This window comes from Pyrus communis, chromosome 15 (genome assembly GCF_963583255.1).
Source record: "Pyrus communis chromosome 15, drPyrComm1.1, whole genome shotgun sequence".
Lineage (NCBI taxonomy): Eukaryota > Viridiplantae > Streptophyta > Magnoliopsida > Rosales > Rosaceae > Pyrus > Pyrus communis.
Window position 1 is genome coordinate 12,278,109 of NC_084817.1, and position 16,010 is coordinate 12,294,118.

Below are 16,010 nucleotides of genomic sequence, written 5' to 3' on the forward strand. Positions count from 1 at the left end.
AGCCACATTAAGGGGACAAATCTTCAACTTCAAACAAGATGATGGAGAACCTTTCAATGAGTGTTGGGAGCGCTTTAAAGGCCTTTTGTTGCAATGTCCACACCATGGGTTACCTCTTCACTTACAAATGCAAATTTTCTATGATGGACTAACCCAAACATGTCAATCAACTGTTGATAATGCAGCAGGTGGAGCTTTAAAGAAAAAGAATGCTCAAGAGTCATATAACATTTATGAGATGTTGGGATCTAATGCTCAACACAAAGATGTAAGGGGTAAGAGAGTTGGAGTATATGAAACAAGCTCTAATCATGATCTTTCTTTGCAGGTAGCTAACCTAGAAAAGAAGCTTGAATCCGTGCTCAACATGGTGCCAAAAGCAAGTGAAGTGTGTGCCATTTGCAACATACCAAGCCACCTTACTCATCAATGTCCATCTAGGGAGGCTTACCTCGAGTATGTCCAAGAGCAAGTGAACCTCATGAATTCTTACAATCAAAGGCCAAGGAATGATGTGTATTCCAATACATATAACCCAAGTTGGAGAGATCATCCCAATCTTTCGTGGAAGAACAACAATCAATTCCAAAACTTCCAACCAAAACCTACTCTTGAGGATACGGTTAAATTGTTAGCCCAAAATACCTTGCAATTCCAACAAACCACCAATAGCACTCTCCAACAACATTTGGCGGCTCTAACCAAAATGGAGACACAATTGGGGCAGATTGCAGATGCCTTGAGCCAAAGAGAGGTTGGAAAGTTTCCAAGCCAACCCGTGATACTCCAAAGGAACCAAGAGCAAGCCAAAGCAATCACTACACTTAAAACTGGTAAGGTTATCAATAATAGAGTTGGCAATGAAGTTACTAATAAATCTGATCATGTGAATGCAGGGGTTACTCAAGGAGAAAATGAGAAACCAAATGAGGAACCAAGCCATGCTACTCCCTCGTTTGAAGCACCAAATCTTCACAAGGCCGAGAAACCTTACACTCCACCAATACCATTCCCTGGAAGACTTGCCAAGAGCAAGCAGGATAAGTCATTTAAGGAGATTTTTGATATTCTAAGTAAGGTAAATGTTAACTTACCTTTGCTTGATGTCATTAGGAACATGCCAGCTTATGGGAAGTTCTTCAAAGAGTTAAACAACTACAAAAGGAAGTATGGACCACATAAGAAGGTAGTGGTGTCCGAGAATGTAAGTGCCGTGTTGCAAAGAAAACTTCCACCAAAGCTCAAGGATCCAGGAAGTTTTTCTATCAACATCACCATAGGGGACAAGAAGGTAGAGAAGACGATGCTTGACTTAGGTGCTAGCATCAACTTAATGCCTTATTCCGCGTACCTTCAACTAGGTTTGGGGGAATTGAAAGCCACCACCATCTCATTACAACTTGCGGACAGATCCGTGAAATATCCAAGAGGTATAGTAGAGGATATTCTAGTTCAAATTGATAAACTAATCTTGCCTGCGGATTTTGTAGTGTTGGACATGGAAGAAGCTCCTATACATGACCGAGAGTTGCCTATTTTGCTTGGGAGACCGTTTATGGCCACGGCCAAGACCATCATTGATGTGCAAAATGGACTCCTCACTATGACAGTGCTAGGAGAGACCGTTCAATTCAAAGTGTTTGAGTCTCTTTCACATCCTTCTTCATCTCTTAATTGTTATGCCATTGATGTGCTTGATTCACTTGTTTTCTCTAAGTTCTTGCAGGCACAATCTAATGAACCATTACAAACTGTTTTGAGTCAATCTTAAGATGAGTTTGATGAAGAAGATGCACTTATGGAAGAGGTAGCTGCCTTGGAAGCATTGGCACCGTATCCTTTGAATATTTTACCTCTTTTAGAGCCTTTAGAACCATCGAGGTCACATTTAACCCCTTCCACTGTTAAGGCACCAAAACTTGAACTTAAACCACTTCCACCACATCTAAAGTATGCATATCTAGCTGAATTTGAAACTCTTCCAGTTATCATAACTTTTGACCTCACCCCAAATGAAGAAGATAAACTAATTAGGGTGTTAAAAGAGTTCAAATCAGTTATTGGTTGGTCTATTGCAGATATCAAGGGAATAAGCCCTACCATGTGCATGCATAGGATTCTTTTGGAAGAGGGAGCAAAGTCAACCCGTGAACCACAAAGGAGGCTCAATCCACACATGAAGGAAATTGTGAGGAATGAAGTGTTGAAGTTGTTAGATGTGGGGATCATATATCCCATTTCTGATAGCAAATGGGTGAGTGCTATTCAGGTGGTACCTAAGAAGGTGGGAATCACGGTGATGAAGAATGAAAACAAAGAGCTTGTGCCCACAAAGCCCACGGCTAGTTGGCGTGTTTGCACCGATTACAGGAAGTTGAATTCTAGCACTAGAAAAGATTACTTTCCTATGCCTTTCATAGATCAAATGCTTGAGAGATTGGCAGGTTACTCACACTATTGTTTTCTTGATGGTTACTCAGGTTACAATCAAATTGCAATTGCTCCGGAGGATCAAGAGAAAACTTCCTTTACTTGCCCGTTTGGCACATTTGCATATAGGAGAATGCCTTTTGGACTTTGCAATGCTCCAGCAACATTCCAAAGATGCATGTTGGCAATCTTTTCTGACATGGTAGAAAGATTCATTGAGGTATTTATGGATGACTTTTCAGTGTTTGGTTCCTCTTTTGATGAATGTCTTAACCATCTATCTTCAGTACTTTAAAGATGTCAGGAAACAAATTTGGTTCTCAATTGGGAAAAGTGCCAATTTATGGTGAAACAAGGAATTGTGTTGGGGCATGTAATCTCTAGCCAAGGAATGGAGGTGGACAAAGCCAAAATTGACATCATCACCAATATGGCAGCTCCCACAACCGTGAAGGGAGTAAGAAGTTTTTTGGGACATGCGGGTTTTTATCGTCGTTTCATTAAGAACTTTTCAATGATCACTCGTCCATTATGCAATCTGTTAGCTAAAGATGTTGTATTTCATTTTGATAAAGCTTGTATGGATGCATTCAATACTTTGAAACATGAATTAACCTCAACCCCTATTATTATGGCACCAGATTGGTCTTTACCTTTTGAATTAATGTGTGATGCCTCTGACTATGCTATTGGTGCAGTTTTAGGGCAAAGGGTGAACAAGCTCCCACACGTGATCTACTATGCAAGCCGGACTCTAAATGATGCTCAACTTAACTATTCCACAACTGAAAATGAGTTGCTTGCTATTGTTTTTGCCTTAGAGAAGTTTCGGTCATATCTTGTTGGATCTAAAGTTATTGTGTTTTCTGATCATGCAGCCCTTAGGTACTTGATGACAAAAAAGGATGCTAAGCCACGCTTAATTAGATGGATACTCTTACTACAAGAGTTTGACTTGGAAATTCGAGATAAGAAGGGAAGTGATAACGTTGTGGCTGACCATTTGTCACGGCTCAATGAAAACCATGGAGTTGGACAACCTTTGCCTCTAAATGAATCATTTCCTGATGAACAACTCCTTGTTATTCAAGAAAAAGAACCATGGTATGCTGATTTTGTTAATTATCTTGTTTGTGGTATAATTAGAAATGACCTTTCTTTTCAGGAAAGAAAGAAGTTCCTTGCCATGGTAAAGCACTACGTTTGGGACGAACCATATTTGTTTAAATATTGCCCTGACCAAATCATTAGGAGGTGTGTCCCAGAGAGTGAGCAACAAAGCATTCTAACGTTCAGCCATACATTGGCATGTGGAGGACATTTTGGTGCCAAAAAGACATCTCTAAAGGTTTTACAATCTGGTTTCTTTTGGCCTACTTTATTCAAAGATGCTTTTGATTTTTGTTCTAAGTGTGATAGGTGCCAGAAAATGGGGAACATTAGCCGAAGAAATGAGATGCCATTGAACAACATTTTGGTGGTGGAGCTCTTTGATGTTTGGGGAATCGATTTCATGGGACCATTTCCATCCTCTTTTGGTTACTTATACATATTAGTGGCAGTAGATTATGTATCCAAATGGGTTGAAGCCATTGCTACAATAACTAATGATCATAAGGTTGTTTTGAATTTTCTTAAAGATGTGATTTTTTGTAGGTTTGGAACCCCAAGAGCTATTATTAGTGATGGTGGCAGCCATTTCTGCAACAAACCCTTTGAATCCTTGATGAAGAAGTACAACATCAACCACAAAGTGGCAACCCCGTACCATCCTCAAACCTCAGGACAAGTGGAGATTAGCAATAGGGAGATCAAGAACATTTTGATGAAGACCGTAAGCCCTACAAGGAAGGATTGGTCACTGAGGTTGAATGATGCACTATGGGCATATAGAACAGCATATAAGACCCCCATTGGCATGAGCCCTTATCGCCTTGTGTTTGGGAAAGCTTGTCATTTGCCAATGGAGCTTGAACACCGTGCATATTGGGCCATCAAGAAGTTCAACTTTGATTACAAGGATGCTGGAATAGCAAGGAAGCTCCAACTTAATGAGTTGGAAGAACTCAGAAATGAAGCATATGAGAATGCCAAAATCTACAAGGAACGGACTAAGCTCTATCATGACAAGGCCATCCTACGGAAGGAGTTTCACCAAGGTATGAAAGTACTGTTGTATGACTCACGTTTGAGACTTTTTTCAGGTAAATTGAAGTCTAGGTGGGTGGGACCATTTAAGGTGCTGCAAACATTTCCCCACGGAGCTGTGGAGATAAAGAACATGAAGAATGACACCTCTTTTAAAGTCAATGGGCAGCGATTGAAACCATATTTGGAGAAAGTGGAGGAAGAGCAAGTTTATCAAGTTGTAGATTTTCTTGAGTTTACAACACCGTGAACAAGCTACCATGTCTTGCCTAGACATTAAATAAAGCGCTTACTAGGAGGCAACCTAGTGTGGTTTGTGTTCTTTCCTCATTTTGTGTTTATGTTGTCACCATTCCATATTCTTTGCCTACTTGCATTACATACAATTTTAAGCATCGAGGACAATGCTTTGGTTAGGTTTGGGTGTGGGATTGAAGGTTTGTGTTTTTTTTGTGTTAGTTGTGTTAGTTTTGGTTAAGTGTGTTTTTGCTTACTAATACGAATGTATATGAGGGCTATGTTTGTAGACAAACTATTGGGTTGCTATGAAAAAGGGTTTTATGACACAGGACATGTCATAACTTTTGAAGGGGTGTTTATTTTTAAGTTCATGTCGGAGCTCAAAGGTAAGCCGCATTCCCGAATTTCAATTTTCTTTTATACTAATATGTTGTTAATGATTCAGGCATCCACTCTAGAATTTAAACCATTACCGGATCATTTCAAGTATCACCCTCCATTCAAAGATCAATTCCATACCGGTTGAGTTGATTAAAAAAATAAAAAATATAAATAAAAAAATAAATAAACATGGCAGAAAGATGAGCCTTCACAAAGGATGTTTACGTGAAGCCCCACTACGAGGCATCAGAGCAGAAGGCGTCGGAGCAGAAGGCATCAAGCGGGAGGCATCGGAGCAGGAGCATTCCAGGCCTCAATACTTGGCCAAACGCTGGATGACCCAGGAAAAAGGTGCCTCTGGAGATAAGCCGCAAGCCTTTGACGGTCACTGTGAATTCAACCCTCAGATTCTTGCATTTCATCAAGCTTCCTCTTCATGCCCGACGAATAGTTATTTGCAAGCACATGCAAACTTCTATTCTCGTACTTAAGCTGTTTGATCTCCTGCTTAAGACTTTCCACCTCTGCCATCAACGATTCCACTTGGCGGGACCGAGCAAGCAGGCGTTGGCCCATGTTGGACACAGAGCCTGCACATTGAACGCTGAGAGCGAGAGACTCTTGAACGGCCAACTCATCGGACCGTCCTGAAAGCAGCCTACTGTCCTTAGGAGTAAGGAGGTTCCTAGCTACTATCGTAGCTGTTGTTGCATCGGTCATCATGGAGTCTTCACCTGAAAGAGGACCATTAGAAGATAAAAAAGAAGGGCGCCATACATTACCTTGACGGGGCGCAACCGGATCACTGCTGAGGCTCAAATCTAAGCTAAGGTTCGATGAGTTAGTCATTTTTCAAAAGTATTCAATGAGAAGGGGTGGATGGAGTTAAATTTCGAAGGGCCGAAGACGATTTTCAAGAATGGGAAATCTTCAGAGTGTGTATGTTGGCAGTGATCGATAGCTCTATAAAAAGCCAAAGCGACGCGTCCACCGATTCAAAGAGCCGGATTTTCCGGCGTAAGTTAGGCGACGCTCCCTCAGCTTTTCAGAAAACGCGTTCAACTTTGTCAAAAGATTTCTGACAAAGCTGAAAACACGTGGAGGCCATCATCGCAACTACACATCTTTAGCCGACAAGCGCAAAGTTCGGTGACGCTTTCTCTGCTTTTCAGAAGACGCGTGCAGCTTTGTCAAAAGGAGCCGCATCTGCACTACCACGTGTCATTCAGAAAGCGAAGGGGCGTCGTTCAGAAATCGAAGGGGCGCCTGCTCAGAAATCGAAGAGGCGCCAATATTTCAAAAAGCCGGATTTGCGGGATCAAAACGTCTGTCGACAAGGGTAAAAGAATGGTACCACCACTTGTTATTATCTCTATATATGTCGACCTTCATCTTTTATGGCAAGGAAAACCTGAAGAAAATGCCCAACTCTCCCTCACCTCTGAGGGTGCACTCCCAGCAAAGCCTTTCGAAATACCCAATTCTTTCTGCTTCCCCAAAGATGATACCAGATGCCTGGAGTACAGATGACCCAGGAGGAAACGACGGATTGAAGTGTGCTGATTCATTCACCGCTTCTTCAAAAGCAAAGGTATCTCATATCATCAAGGTCAAAAGCAAAAGTATCTCATATCATGCTCTTTCCCTGTCTTTTTCTTTGTCCTTGTTCTTACTCGCATGGCAAAGTGAAAGAAGCAATCAGCCAGCACTTGGAGTCAGTCTTCTGTTCTGGAGCCAACTGCCTGGAATCTATTCCTGATTGCTTACCTAGCATTGCTCTCGAGTAGTCATCTTCAACGGTTGATACACTTCCAGAGAAGGGACCACTCCTGCAAAGATTGAACAAAGAAACAGATAAAAGGGGTAAGCTTAGACCTTCGGGGAAGACCAAAAGAATCCTGCTGCCCAGTTCAAGATTATGTAGCACAAAGGAAAATCAACGATGGGCGGAAACCAGTTCAAGAGTAAGCCTGTGGAATCACAAAGATAAAAGCCTCAATGCAATCACCAAGGAGAAGAGGGAATTTACACTTCATAACCAGATTTGCGTCCCTAAACTCTTCTCTTTGTTAATTACATTTTGCCATGTTTAGTATGTTTAAGTGCTTTTTGTGTGTTTACTTATGTTTTGTGTGAATCTATGCTTAAAACATTGAGGACAATGTTTGATTTAAGTGTGGGGGGGGGGGGGTAACTAATGTTGTTAATGCAAATTCGTGGGATTTTATCACCCATAACTTCAAATGTTGTTCCTTGCTGTTTTAAGGTGTTTTTAAATTGTTTTAGAGTGTTTTAGTGTGTTTTGTTTTATAACTCCGAAAATCACATAAAAATTTGAAAAAAATGTTTTGAAAAGCCTAAAAAGAGTGTTTTAAGTGCTTTTTGTGTGTTTGTGTCTTAGGGTACCTTCCAACACAATGATAAGGATTTGGTTTGTAATTGCATGACGGTTAAAAAGAGTTATAAACATGGATGAAAGTTTGATTTACTCTTGGTATATGCTTGGTTATGGTTATAATGTATGACTTCACATGCAATCATAAAAGAAAAATTCGTTTTTGTAACATGCTTGAAGGAAGGAACTCAAACAAACGCTACAACCCTGTGAGACTCGAGCCATTACCTTCTTTGGAGAGTTATTTTATGTGATTCTTTGTTTTCTAAAGTTGTTGCATGATCTCATTATTCCTTGCTTGGTTGCTACTTAGAATGCAATTGTATCATGATTGAACTAAATGCTAGAACTTATATCCATTTCATTCAAAGCATGACATTGAATTGCATAACATATATCAAGATAAAGTTGTGTAGTTGCCACCATAGCCAAATAGCCTTACTTCCCATATTTCGTATTTGTTGTAAGTTTTAACCCCTTTTGAGCCTTGTTTAGCCTATGTTCTTTGTTAACCCATGTTATCCTTACCTAGCCTAGAATAGGACCATCCATGCCTTTGTTCTTAAAGCATAGTAAGCATGACGGAAAATGAATTCCTTTTTGATTAATATGTTGCAGAAAATAAGTGTGGGGGAAGGATTATTGATGAGAGTTGTTGTGCCATAGGCACGGCTAAAAAAAAAAAAAAAAAAAGAAGAAAAAAAAATTTGAAAAAAAAAAATGAAAAAGAAAAGAAAAATAAGAGTTGTTTGAATTTCCCCTATTAGTCTAAAAGTTGTTTTCTGCGCTCTAAAGGGAATTCTAAGTGCCTAATTCAATACTTTGCTCACTATTGCTTTAAGAATGTTTGTTTATCCTTCACCTTTCATTGTTAACCAATACCCTAGCCCCGTTACACCCCTTTGACTTCTATCTTGATCGTTATGTGTTCAATAATGTGGAGTTTGGATTTGATATGAGCTTATGGAATCACTGGTTCTCATTCTAAGTAGTAGCATTCCATTCATGAGATCATATTCATGTCATTATCGTAAATCCAGAAAATGCTTTCTTTGTTATAACGTATGTGAGATACTAGTCTTTCATGTTTACATCAATCTCTCACATATAACTAGTGTAGGGTGTGTAGTCAGAAAATCTGTGTGAAAGTAGAGTGCATTCTAGTAAGGAATTGAGTAAATTCTCTAAAGCATGTTACTACATTTGAAATGTGTTTTAATTGCTTAATTGTGAACTAGTATGTGGTGACTATGATTAAGAATGTACTTAAGTGTAAAGATGGCTAAAATCTGTGAGAATAATGATTTTTAACTTGTCATGTGCATTGGAAATCCCTAAGACGGTTGTTGGAAGGTTTAGGTTGTGTTTTACTTGTTTAGTGTCGTTTTGTTTATTTGTTATTATTTTGTTTTGCTCGAGGACTAGCAAAAGCTAAGTGTGGGGGAATTTGATAGGAGCATATTTAGGCAACTTACTTAGCTTGTTTTCGTGCATCTATGTTGTTAATTCATAGTTGTTTTAGTAGTTTAAGCCATTTTCGTGTGTTTTTAGGTTCATATGGCTAAGGAAGCAAAAAGATGCATTTTGGAGCATTTTGGAGCAAAATTGGGCTTGGAATGGATAGCATATGCTTGGAGCCAAAGTGTTGGACGAATTTGAAAGCCTTGTATGCACTTTGGACATAAAACAAAGGGCCTAGCCCAATCAAACAATCCTTTGAGCCATGCAAAACCTCTAGCCCAATCAACAACCCTTAGCCACATGCATTCACACACACATGCACTTACTCTTTCATCATTGCACCACCATTCACACACACATGCACTTACTCTTTCATCATTGCACCACCAATTCAACACATGCATTTCCACCTTCCTACTTTATCATTTCAACCACATATTCACCCACATGCACTCTAATCATTCAACACATGCATTCACACACCAACAACCTAGCTCTTTTTCCATCATTATTTCATCCACATGCACTCTCAATCATAACAACCACATTCACTCTTAAACAATCACCCACTTATTCTCCCATTCCCCCTATAAAAACCCATGCATTCATACACAAAAAACACATCTCATTTTCATACACAAGACACCACAAACACATCCAATCTTTCCCTTTTGCCGCAAATCCCCTTCCATTTCTACACAATCTCTTCTCGGCTTCATTCCATTCCATACACTCTCCCATTCGCAAAAACCATTCAACCTTAGCCGCTCCACCTTCATTTACAACACACTTGGAGCACCAACACCGAAGGCAACTCTTAAGGGATTTCGACATCAGTTTTGCTTCAAGGGTTCTTTCTTCTTAATCCTATGTTCACTCATGTTATATATTTTTATGTCAAACCTTTTGTAAACATGAAGTGTAACCAATCTCTCTCTAGGGATTCGATGTAGCCTTGCAAGATTGCCATGTAGTTAATTCAGAATTCTCATTTAATCTATCTATTTCTTGTTTCATTCTCCGATTTAATTGTGACTTAGTGTGTTGATTTTAATGCTTGATCATCATTTGAATTAACCACAGGTTGTTTAGCCAAGATTAAAGCACACATCATGCATAATCTTGGTGGATATGTGAATGAATGAAGGGAATGTTTTGCAAACATCCTGCCGAGTGTTCCCTTTGGTTTTGTGAAAGTTTCTTGTGCACTACATATTCTTGATTAGGAACCAAAGTTGCACATCACAATTAGGCTCATGATTAGAGACATTTGATCAAATCCACACATCATATGGTTGATCATATCTAAGTGAAACAAACTCAAGAAATAGGTAGATGGATGAGTATAATCTGATTCAACAAGCATGGCCTTGGGTTAGCAATGGTAAAATCGAATCCCTAGCTTCATCTCCATTGGTACTATCTCATTTTATTAGCTGTTGATTCATTCATTTTGTGTTTACTTCATTTCTTTATGCTTTCAAGGTACAACAACAAATCTGCCTACATTGATTAGTTTTATTTCTCTAGTAAAGAGTTCTTGCAAAACAAGTGATTATATAGGTCCAATTAGTCCCTGTGGATTCGACACCCTTACTTGTGCCATTATACTAAACATATTCTAGCATGAAGAAGGAAATCATCAATCAGTACTCCCCAGTAGTTTGGCTGGTGATTAGCTAGGAATCAGAATGGATTGCAAGCTTTTTTATCGCCAAGTCTTTTGCCATTCAGAGGCCTGCTTGTAAGGCTTTGTACTCTACTTCGTTGTTGGATGACTTAAAGCCTAGAGTGATTGCCTGCTCGAGCATCGAACCATCTGGGGTGACGAGGACCAAGCCTGCTCCCAAGCCCTTATAGTTGGATGTGTTGTCAACATGTAAATGCTAGAAGTCTCCAGAAGGTGGAGTAGGTGTGTCTGGGGTGTGTTCGGTTGCCTTCGGGGTGTCGTTGGGCTGCTCTGTTGCGTTGCCTAACTTAAGCGTGAATTCTGCTATAAAGTCTACCAAGGCTTGGGCCTTTATTTCCATGCGAGGGTACTAGGTCATGACAATGACCGGATGCTCTTGGAAGTAAGGTCTGAGTTTTCGAGTTGCAATAACTATCACCAAAATTAGCTTTTCAATATTTAGGTATTTGGTTTCCGCATCAAGGGGAGCTTTGGATGTATAAAATACAGGTAGTTGGGCCTCCAGCTCTTCTTGTATGAGGGCAGAGCTTACTGCTACTTTTGATATTGCCAGATAAATGTACAGGTTCTCCGTTACTTCCGGCTTGGATAGTAGTGAAGGTGACGTTAGGTACTGCTTCAGGTCCTGAAATGTTTTCTCGCACTTATCGTCTCACTTGTCATTCTGTGTATTTTTTATTACCTTGAAAAGGGACTTATATCGGTCAGTGGATTGCAAAAAGAAATGATTGAGTGCGACTGCTCGTCCGGTCAGAATTTGGATCTTCTTCAGAGTCGTGAGTGATTTCATATCCAGGATCGCTCTGATCTGTCTTGGATGAGCCTGGATTCCTCGCTGGGTTACAAGGTACCCTAGAATCGGCCTGAGAAGATGCCAAAAGTACATTTAGCTGGGTTAAGCTTCATATTGTATTCTTGGAATATGGTAAAAGTCTCTGCTAAGTTGCGAATGTGGTCTGACTGCTGTTTGCCTTTCACCATGATGTCGTTGAAGTAGACTTCCATGGTGACTCCGATCTGTTTCTTGAACATCGTGTTTACGAGTCGTTGGTAGGTTGCTCATGCGTTCTTGAGGCCAAAGAGCATGACCTTGTAGCAGTATGTGCCTCGCTCGATCACGAATGTGGTCTTTTCTTTGTTAGGCTTGTGCATGGCAATCTAATTGTAGACTAAGTACGCGTCTAAGAAGTTGATCAGCTAGTTCCTGGATGTTGAGTCAACGAGCAAGCTAATTCGGGGAACCAGGTAGTTGTCTTTAGGGCATGCCTTATTGAGGTCAGTGTAATCCACGCATACTCTTCATTTGCCCTTTTTTTTTTCGTCACTAGCACGATGTTGGCCAACCATGCTAAGTGCGCCATTTTCTCAATGAATCCGGCCTCTAGCAGTTTGTTGATCTCCGCCTTAATAATTGCTACTCGCTCGGGTGTGAAATGTCGCATTTTCTGGATCACAGGTTTGGCAGCGGATCAACGTGCACCTTGTGACAAGCTATCACTGATCAATATTGGGCATGTCAAAAGGTGACCATGCGAAGACGTCGTAATTTTCCCTAAAGAAAGTTGTGAGTTCTTCCTTCTCTGTCGGGCTCAGACGTAAGCAATCTTAACCGTCTTTTTCGGCTGGTGAGGGTAAAAAATGATGTCTTCGACATCTTCTTCGAGTTTCCATCCTAATTCATCTTTCAAGGCATTGTCGACCTTGACGCCATCTTCTTGACGTGCTTGTTGTAATTGCTATGTGGCCGAGACAAAGTTGTCTTTCTGCACTTTAGCTATTACTGCTAGAGCGAAAAACTTATTATTTGATTCTTTCAAAACTTGTACAGTACATCTCCTGGACATGGCCTGGTTGCCCTTAATCTTTCCGACTGCTCATCCTGGGATTCGAAATCAGATTTTCTGATACTCAATCGAGGTCATAGCTTTAATCTTCACTAACCAGGGTCGACTCAATATCCCATTATGAGGAGATGGGTTGCTGACGATCATGAAGGTTTACAATGAGACAATTGGTTGGCTGGTTACATCAAGTGTGATAATGCTAATAATAGTTGAGGTGAGTTCGTTTAATCTGGTCAAGACCTCTGTTTTACAGAAATTAACGATGGCATGGGCATGGGCCAGTTATACAGAAATTACCAAGGCATGGGCCAGTTATACATAATTTTGTTAACGATGGCATGGGCCAGTTATACAGAAATTACCAAGGCATCATCGTGAGGAAAGTTTACTCCCTCAACATCCTGCTCAGTGAAACCGACGATTGGTCCAGGTACAACATCTATAGCTTGAACCTGATAGATCGATCTCGCTTGCTGAATCTTCATCTTCTTGGAGTTGTTGGTGGCCCCCAAATGCTCGAATTCATCAAAGATTCCGTTGATTCAAATTATCTTGGTTAGGGGTTCGGCATTGGCATCTGCTTCTTTCTTTGGCTGGGCAGCTGGTCTGTTGACATACTGGTTATACTTGCCTTCTTTCACGAGTTGCTCAAGGTACGTTTTCCACATGGTGAAATTATTGGTTGTGTGCCCGGGACCTCTATGGAATGCGCAGTACTTTGTTTGGTTATTCTTAGAGGTGTCCCCCTTCATAGGTGGTGGCGTGTTAAACCACGAATTATCCTTAAGGTTGCAAAGGATCTGGTTGATTGGGACTGAGAACTTGGTGTATGTCTTAGGCGCTATGACTCCCTTTGCTGAGGATCGGTCCCTGTGTGTGTCCCTTGGAGACTGGTCCCTATATGTGTTTCATGGTCTGTTTTTGTTACTGAGCGGTTTATCGCTTGCCTTCATTTGAGTCGGTTCCGCGTTTTTGCGCGGCTGCTCGAGCGGCTTTTGGGAGCGCTTTTCTTAGTCCCAGAGGGAATGCTTTTCTACCAAAGCATAAGAGTTTGCCAGGGACAAGTTCTCGCCTATAATCAATTCTCTAAAAATTGGCTTATCTACTGGGAGCCTTTTTCGGAATGCTGAGTATGCGATGCGATCATTGCATCCGACAATCTTCGCATTCTCCACCTTGAATCTTTTGACGTATGTACCGAGTGATTCATTCGGGCCATTCTTCATGTTGAAGAGGTGGTCAGACTTCTTTTTCATCGAACGGTAAGATAAATATTCCTTAGTGAAAACCAAGGAAAGTTCGCTAAAGTTCTGGATTGAACGTGGCGACAGGGTGTGGAACTGGTCTTGCATCTCGCCTTGGAGTGTCGTGGCAAAGATTTTGCACATGAACGCGTTGTTGTTGGCTTAGAGGGTTATGGCACTTCGGTTGTGCATCAAGTGTCTATTCGGATCTTCATTTCCTTTGAACAAGGTGAAATGTGGCAAGTTGAACTTCCACGGTGGCTCCGTTTGCTCGATCTTGTCTACAAAATGTGACATGCTCAGGTTGGCCACTTGTTTTTGAAGGGCATCGTCGGTAATATCAATGCGCTGGAATCCGTATAGCTGCTCTGCTAGGAGCATTTGTACTTCCCTCCTAGATTTACACCTGGTGGGGCAGCGAAACCTCCAGCTGCCCTCGGTGTTGACTTGCTAGTCTATGCTGCTCTTCAGCATGTCTTGCTCGTTTGTGCCGTGGTTACGGTGCACGTGGTTCGTCATGTGCTACTCGTTATCAATCTTGGCGGGGGATGATAATGGAACTTGAGCTGGACTGCTCTCGTGCTCTTCTCTAGTCGTCATGCAGTTGCCGACTCCGTTCCCTCGTTGGAAGATCTCCTTGTGGGCATAGCCTCAAGTGAATGCTTCGCCTAGAATATCCAGAGTACTCGTCAGAGTGTGGACCTAACCTCGAATGTATACTGACTCATCAGCCGAGTCGGAATGAACATTTCTCTATGTATTTAGGTAGGAAAAGACATTTCCCCAAGGGCTTAAATGAGAATGCACATTACTCAAACACACGGTTCGTGGCAGGCTGAGTGACTCTTTGCCAGGACATTGCTGGAATGAGTCACGTTCTTCCGCCCTTATCCTACTTCGAGACATCTCATCTAAGGCGCGCTGCATCTTGGTGCGCTCAAAGAGATGGTTTACTAAGGTGGTTTGCTGCGCAAGGGCTTTCATCAAATTGGCAACCTTCTGGGGCAGATGGTGCTCATCATTTGGATTAGAAGAGTTTGGATAATGGGCGTCTCCATGTGTGGTGGAAATATAATAAATTGCAGGTACAAAACTTCAGCCCAAAACGGACATTCCTACAGAAAAATGGGGTGTAAGTAACCATGAATCGATCGCGAGATCTGTGGTTGGAATCTAGATTGCTGGAGGTGGCCTCGGAATGGATTGGGCCGCAGGCCAAGTTGTCGGAGCAGTTCGCGGAACACGTTGGTCTGCCACATCTTGGCCTGCTGGTCGGGTGGCTTGGGCTTGGGCTCGCTAAGCTGCTACGTTCTGGGCTCGAGTTTGGGACTGCTGTCACAGTGGGCTGGGCCTCCTGCCCTAGGCCTGCTGTAGCAGCTGCCAAGTTTTGGGCCTCCTGCTTGTGGGCTTGGAAATGGAACTGGGCATCCTGCTTAGGGTTTGGAGGGATGCGGCGCTGCAAGGGCAGCGGCAGTGGAATTTATGTTGTGGCCTGTTGCCTTACCGTGGCTGCTGGGTCATGGTGGTGATAGTTGTGGTGCAGCTCCACGACGGTGGAGCTCATTCTGCCGTTGTTTTGAGCCTTGAGGACCTGTATCGTGGGGCTATGTCCTCATCTTCACTCTCTGGTCCAAATCCTTACACGTACGGGGTTTCGTTCGTCGTAGTTTCTGAATTTCCTACCATTGTATCCTTTCTTCAAGGATTGATCAAGAAACTTTTCTAGGAAATATTAATTGATATAATGTATGAGAAATTCAACCTAATAGAAAATTCAAGAAACAAATGCTAAGGGCCTCTTCAAGTATTTTGAATCAACTCTCAATGAAAGCACCAAGTTGTCAATGCAAATTTCCACCATCTTCAGTCTTGGCAAAAATGCACCTGCAAAACAATCAACACCTTTGATCAAGTACCTAAGTCTCACGCCCCCACGAGGTGAGGGCGGGGGTTAGGTCAACGGATCTTCGATGCCTAAGTTAGTTTCTCTGAGAGAATGTTTAAGGCTCTGATGACTAACTTAGTTTCTCTGAGAAAGTGTTTAAGTCCTTTTTAGGGTTGCAAAAGTTCTAAAATTTGGTAGAATATGGGGTATTTATAGGGATAGGGTCAGCCATATAGTGTTTAATGGAGAGATATTCTCTAAATATTCCCAAGATATTTAATAGGAAATAATA

The 16,010-nt window shown here is 41.5% G+C and overlaps 1 non-coding gene across 1 annotated transcript; it reads right to left on the bottom strand.

Annotated features, from left to right (window-relative positions):
- LOC137718898 (small nucleolar RNA R71) lies at positions 1-111 on the bottom strand. Its single transcript, XR_011065978.1, has one exon. It is a non-coding gene; the product is annotated as a small nucleolar RNA R71 (small nucleolar RNA).
- Between the last annotated feature and the right edge of the window lie 15,899 nt (positions 112-16,010).